The following is a 6,979-nucleotide window of genomic DNA, read 5'->3' on the forward strand; positions in this document are numbered from 1 at the left end:
CATTTTTATAGACATAGAAGAAAAAGAAAATGAAATGTTAAACAATAATAAAAAGGTGTATTTAAAAAAAAAACTAAGTTTTCCTGTTACTTATAAACCTTTTGAAATGGCAGACTAAACATGAATCATTCCTTCAAAGGTATACGGAGTTTGCAGTGACAGAATATTTTCTAATATTTAACACAAATGTAAACTATTTTTATACTTTTAAAATGGCACAAAGTACATTCTATCATCACAGCAGAATTAAGCTATGAACCAGTAACAGAAAGATAGGCAGAAGATATCCAGTTATTTGAAAACCAAATATCATACTTCTAAATAACTTGTGTCTCGAAGGAAAAATTCTCCGGAAATTTTAGTTTGAATTGAATAAAAATAACACACGTCAAAGTCTGTGTGCTGCTGAAGCCGGGCATAAGGAAACCATGCTACACTGACGTTCTGCTTGAGACTAGAGGGTTTGGACAAAGTTAGTGCTGCTCCTTCTCATGATCAGAAGCTCGATGATAATGATAAAGCCAATGTAGGCAGGCCCACTTGAATTGTATGTATTAAAAGCTCATTCCTTTTTATTACTAAGTAATACTCCACAGAACAGAACTATTTCATATATTCTAATTGGATTGTTTTCTTATTGTTATATTTTGAGAGCATTAAAGATTTTCCCTAAGATTCTAATACAATAACTCTGGACACTCCCATCTAAATTAGAGAGTCATATGACAGTGGAAGGAATGCCAAGGCAGTGGGAAGAAGAGGTAAGGTCTCTGTAGCATCCTCCGTGACTTCAGTCACATGGTTATGAGAATGGTGATTCATTTTGTTTTTACATATTAAAACGTTTATTAGAAAAGAAGCAGTATGTGGCAACATGTAGGAAATATCTATTTATTTCAGTGGTTTTTTTTTTTTTGAGCACTTACCGTATTTGTTGGTGCTGGTACCAATAGCCCTTTATTCATTTATTAATACTGAGATTTTAGCTTTGAGAACAGAAGCCAAGGTGATTAAATTTAAACTATTAAAGTGAAGATTGTCAGGGATATTTCCAGAGGCAATAGCGAACCGAGTGCATTTTTCCCAGACATTATTTCGACCGCACAGCTTCTTTTGTGAAATGTCAGCAGTTCTGACGACTTCACCTTGCCCCTGTGAAGCAGAAATTATTTGTCCCATTGCTTATCCTGAGCTCCTGGTTTGAGGGCATCAGTAGATGACGCTTTTCCCAGAGAAGACAGTACCACCGGGAAAGGAGGGGTAAGCTACAGAGCTTTGGGTTCTGAGCTCTGAGGTCTCACAGATCTCTATGGAATCAGAAGGCCCTGAGTAAGTCTGGATTTGAACACGGAAGAGGCTGGAAAGCCCTGTAAGGGCATGCAATGGGATGTATGCACAAGCAAGGAGCTGAAGAGTCAAGTCCAGCTAATGAAGGATAAGTTCATCATGTCTCTTTTGGAATGGATAATGTCAGGCAGAAAGATTGATTTCCATTTCCGCAGTCAGTGTCCAGCGAACACAGTACATAATACATAGAGGATGATATTTTAGTGAGCCAGGGAAAAGCGGGTATGGGGTGAGGTGTTATGGTTCTCTGGAAAAGAAAGAGAGGTTCCTACATGGCTGTAAGGAGTCTGGGGAAAGGATGGGTTGAGGGCCATCGGAGAACTGGTCATTAACTGAAAGTACAGTGAAATTATAAACTTCTGAGAGAAAGTCGGGCTGTGCATATCTTCCTAGCCACCTCCGTGCTAGCAATCTTGAAATATACAGTGAGCTGGCAGCAAGCACAAGAAAGAGAGAATGGAAAGGTGGGAGCCAGCGAGGAGGGGGAAGGGATTGAAAACCATGTAGGGGGAGGGGAGAATGTGGCAGCAGGATGAACAATGCAAGAATGTCAGCCCTGATTCCTTCCTTCCTCCCCAAGGCCAGAGCCCAGGACTTCCCTCCTGGGATTTAAGAGAACAGGCTGGGACAGAAGAAGCTGAGAGAGTACCTATTCTTTGAGTGAGAAACAATGGTCTCCAAATGTGGTCTCCTGGTACAGTGAGTTATTTGTTATATCCATCTACGTTCTGGCCGTTTTCTGATACGAATGCTTTCAAATGATTCTGGATCTCTTCTCATTACTGGAATGTAGGCCCCTGAAGGTGGGGATACAGGCTGTAATGGTACTTTTTAATAATTAACTACCATCGATTTGTTAGCCAAAGGTCATTCCTTCCTACATTTGAGAATCTCAAACTCCTGGCACCTGAGAAGAGAAGTAAAAAATCGTTCACAAATTATTGATACACTATAAGACCCTGCACGTCTCACCCTGTACATGGAGACCACGCAAGATCTGAGCTCAATGCTAGATGCTCCCACTTTAAGGGTAAGGTCCTCAGCACCTCTCCAGGTTGCCATGCCATCCGTGCCTGCAGGGTTTCTGGTCTTGGAGTTTGCAGGGGTTACTTACCATGGAGAGTGCGTAATAAGGGGGTACCATGGGGGAAAGAAACAGTTAATTGAATGATCAGATCTGTGTTTTCTTTCCCTGACATTTTGTTGGGTAAATATTTTTCGCTTTTGTCTTCTTAGACATGCTCAGGAAGAGGTTTTGTTCCCTAGAGAATACATTGATTACCAGGTGAAGTTGGTTCTACAGCTGGAGAAAGCTGCAGAAATTTAATTTGCTGGTGAGCACCGGTACCTGACTTCCTATCTGCAGGCTCCTTTCCTTTGATGTGTAGTGCAAGGACATGGAACGGACCTCATTAGACTCAGAACTGGGGATTGCAGCTTGCACAGTGAGGTTGAAATACTGGTTCCAAAACCACCAAAACTTTGTCCACCCCAGCACTTGCTGGTGTTTGCTCTGGAAACCTTCCTTAGGTTCTAAGCCCATAGATAGACAGGCCTGGTAAAGAACAACATCAGGAATGGTTTGCCCTGGCTCATTCTAACCTGTCCCAGGGAAGGGCTACTGCACCTATTGAAATGAGTCCCAAAACAAGACTTCTACTTTTTCCTTTTTTTTTTTAATTGAAAAATGTCAGTTAGCATACACAATAAGTCTTCAGGACAACTTGATACTTGTATATCATAGTCTTTGCATACACTCACCCCCTTCCTAGTTCCTTATCCCCCCTCTTCCTTGCCATTGGGGCCTTTCCTCCCCCGAATTAGTTCTCTTTTACTTTTATAAGTCCAGCTATCTCTTTGTGGAAGTAATTAACCGTCTACCATTCTGTGTCTTGCTTGTATCTAAGATAAATCTCCAGTGCTGGTATTTTAAAATCAGTACAATAGAGTTCACCCCTGAACCCCAGAGTGAAGTGCTTTAATGTCACCAAGCCTTGTCCAAAGCACCGAGAAACAAATGTGACTGGCATTTGAATTGCATCGTTATCAGGATCTTGTCCTTTTATTCCTGGAGCTTCTTTTGTGTGGCTTGTGTTTCAAGTTGCCTGTTACATTCAGTTAATTTTTAAATGCCTTGTTGAGCTTGTGAAACGACTGCCCCTCACAGAGGGCTTTTGTGTACAGTTATTAAGTTCTCCATTAATCAGCTCTTTATTACCCCAAGGAGCAGAGAATTAGGGAATAAGCCAAAATATATTTTGTACGTGCAAAATGATCCCGCAGAATAAATCTATGCTCTACAATGCATTTTCAGAGCTCTCTTCTGGAGTTGGAGTGATACCCGTTTCATCATTATGAATGGATGCTGGATTTCTGTATCTGCTGAGATGATGATACGGTTTTCCTTCCATTTATGTAATTGTGGCAAATTAAGTTGATTGATTTTAAAGTGTTAACCCCATTTTTTTTTATTCATAGAACAAATACAACATAATTGTGATGCATTACTCAGCTCCCATATTGCTTCATTCCTTGTCAGTGTCTGCTGTTAGGTGATGCTCTGAACAAATAAATTGGGAAAAGTTCCTCCTTTTTTATTCTCTGAAGAAGTGTTTAAAATAAGACTAGTGTTTTAATGTTGGTTGCCTGGTAGAAAGATTCCTTTGTAGATTGAAATTGACACATACTACTTTCCCTGGTATCCATATGATGTGTGTTAAAGACCGGGGAGTGGGGCATGTGGAAACCATCAATAGTTCCCAATTCTGTCTTTGCTTTCACACACATAAGACCTACCATAAAGCTTAATTTGTAAATTAGGCACAGTAGGAGATTAACAAGAATAATCAATAGAACAATCATAGTATACTGTGATAATAGTCACATGAACATAGTCTTTCTGTCAAAGTATTATAGTGTATTAACATTTCAGTTGATAGAAATTATCTTCTGGGACTTTGGGGGGTTTATTTGCATTTGTGGTGTCATTAATCCTCTTGCTTGGGGCCATTTTTCAAGTATGGTAAGAGACCCATGAGCATAAGCACCGAAACACCCCAGCGTTCCATCTGATGGCTAGTAGGTGACTGCTGAGGCAGTAGCATATACAGTGTAGATATGCTGTTCAAGGGATGGGTGGACTTGGGTAGGAGAGCAAGGGATTACATCATGATGCTCAGAACGGTGCTCAGTTTAAAACCTAGGAATTGTTTGTTGCTGTAACATTTTTTTTTCTGATGATTTGAACCATGATGGAGTGAAACCACAGACAGCAAAGGTGTAGGTAAGGGGATGGGGGGAGCAGGTATTGAAATAATTTGATTACTTTATTTCATGAGATCACTCAGATTCCTGGTGTTTTGCTAGGTTTGTTTCGTGAATTCTTTGTTTTAGGTTTAAAATTTAAAGCACTGCTATAAAATTATCTGAATATCTTGTTTTTTTTCATCTCCATAAGATTCTGGGACTGATGAGATGACTCAGCAGGTTGAGTTATTCTCTGTGCAAGCCTGGAGTCCTGAGGTTGATCACTAAAGCATGCATAAGGTGGGAGGAGAGAACCGGATCCATAGACTGCTCCCTCACCGCCACGCGTGCTTCTCCTTAACATGCATGTACAATCTCCCTCGGTCATGCATGTACAGATTCTCCCCTCCTCCACTCAAATGCAAACATACATACACATTAAAACGTTAAAGATGTTTCTTGTGCTTTTGTTTTTTTGTTCTATCTAATTAGCAACTTATTAAATGTTATTAGTTTTTCTAAAGAACATTTGTTTTTTTGTTAGTCTCTGCTTTAGTTTGTTTTCTAGTTGTCTAAATCTTTGCATTTATTTTTCTCCATTTCTTTAGGTTTCTATTTCTGCTTTAGATTTTTAGGTTTATGCATAACTTATTGGGTCCAGTTTACAAATGCACAATTAATTGATTTTAATTTGCTTTTCTAACATATATATCTAAGGCTTTAAAGTTTCTTATAATTACAGTTGAATTACATATAATGACTTCTATAGTCCCTATTTTTATTGTAATGCAAATAGGTGACTTTCTAATTTTCATTAAATTTTCTTTTCAATCCATTGAGTTTTAGGAGTATCTTTCTTGAGGCTGGAGATGTGGCTCAACAGTTATGAGCACTTCCTCTCTTGCGGAAGACCTGAGTTTGGTTAAACTCATTCTGGGTGGTTGATAAACACCTGTAACTCCAGCACCAGGGCATTTGACACTCTCTTCTGGTTTCATTGGCATGGTACTTATAAGCACATGCACACATAATTCACCATAAACATTTTAAAAATGTAAAACTAAAGTGTTTATTATTTAGACCAAAAGCCTATGAAAACTTGTCCTTTAAGCCCATAATGGCCACACCAGCTTCTTTTTGCCTTTCATATCTTTTTTCCTTTCTGTCTCTTCTCTTCTCTTCTCTTCTCTTCTCTTCTCTTCTCTTCTCTTCTCTTCTCTTCTCTTCTCTTCTCTTCTCTTCTCTTCTCTTCTCTTCTCTTCTCTTCTTTCTTTCTTTCTTTCTTTCTTTCTTTCTTTCTTTCTTTCTTTCTTTCTTTCTTTCTTTCTTTCTTTCTTTCTTCTTGCCAGTGCTTGAGATAAAGAACGATACTACACTTTTTATTAGCCCTAGGAAAAGACTATAAAAGAGGTCAATATGGTAAATTTTAAAAAAGTAATTCTAAAGTCCTTTGAATTAAACACTAAAGAACTACCTTCAAATTATCCCTTAGTAGCTTTATAGTATAATATGCATTTTTAATTTGCTAAATCAGTAACAATAATAGTTTTCTTTAAAATACATTTATTAGTCATTGCATGCACAAGGCAGGATATGGAGGAGGTTCTGAAGCCAGGAAAAGGAAAGGGGAGATGGTGTAATTATATTACAGTCTCAAAAAATAACAAAAATATATTTTTAATGAATAAGTACATTAATTGGCAAAATAAAATAATGGAAACTTTTAGCATTTCTATTACAAAACACATGGCCAGAAGCAAATAAAGAGGACTTGTGTATTTTAGCTCACATTTCATCATGGTGGTAGAGTCTTTATGGCAGGAATATGGGGCATGTGGTCACATCACACTGCACCACACCATACCATACCATATCACATCACTTCACATCACTTCACATCCCATCCCATCCCATCCCAACCCATCCCATCCCATCCCATCCCATCCCATCCCAACCCATCCCATCCCATCCCATCCCAACCCATCCCAACCCATCCCAACCCATCCCATCCCATCCCATCCCATCCCATCCCATCCCATCCCATCCCATCCCATCCCATCCCATCCCATCCCATCCCATCCCAACCCATCCCATCCCATCCCATCCCATCCCATCCCATCCCATCCCATCCCATCCCATCCCATCCCATCCATAGTCAGAATCAGAAGAGATGAACACTGGTGTAAACTTTCTTTTTCCTTCTCATTCAGTGTGAGACTGATGTTGACCCTTGGGAGGATGCTGCCCATATTTAGGCTTCCTACTTCAGTTGAGCCATTCTAAAAACTCTTAAAATTCTTCTAAAGGTTTGACTTCTAGATCCTTCTAAGTGTACAACAAAGATCACAGCAAATGGGATTTTTTTTAAAACAGTTGAAAAAGAAGC

At 39.2% G+C, this 6,979-nt stretch overlaps 1 long non-coding RNA gene across 1 annotated transcript in view; it reads left to right on the forward strand.

The window, feature by feature from the left end:
- Positions 1–2,232: 2,232 nt before the first annotated feature.
- Positions 2,233–6,979, forward strand: part of Gm35742 (predicted gene, 35742) — a 7,519-nt gene continuing 2,772 nt past the window's right edge. Inside the window, exon 1 of the long non-coding RNA NR_166161.1 lies at positions 2,233–2,377. This is a non-coding gene — a long non-coding RNA (predicted gene, 35742). The remainder of the gene's footprint in view (positions 2,378–6,979) is intronic.

The sequence above is a fragment of the Mus musculus genome, chromosome 1 (assembly GCF_000001635.26).
Source record: "Mus musculus strain C57BL/6J chromosome 1, GRCm38.p6 C57BL/6J".
Classification (NCBI taxonomy): domain Eukaryota; kingdom Metazoa; phylum Chordata; class Mammalia; order Rodentia; family Muridae; genus Mus; species Mus musculus.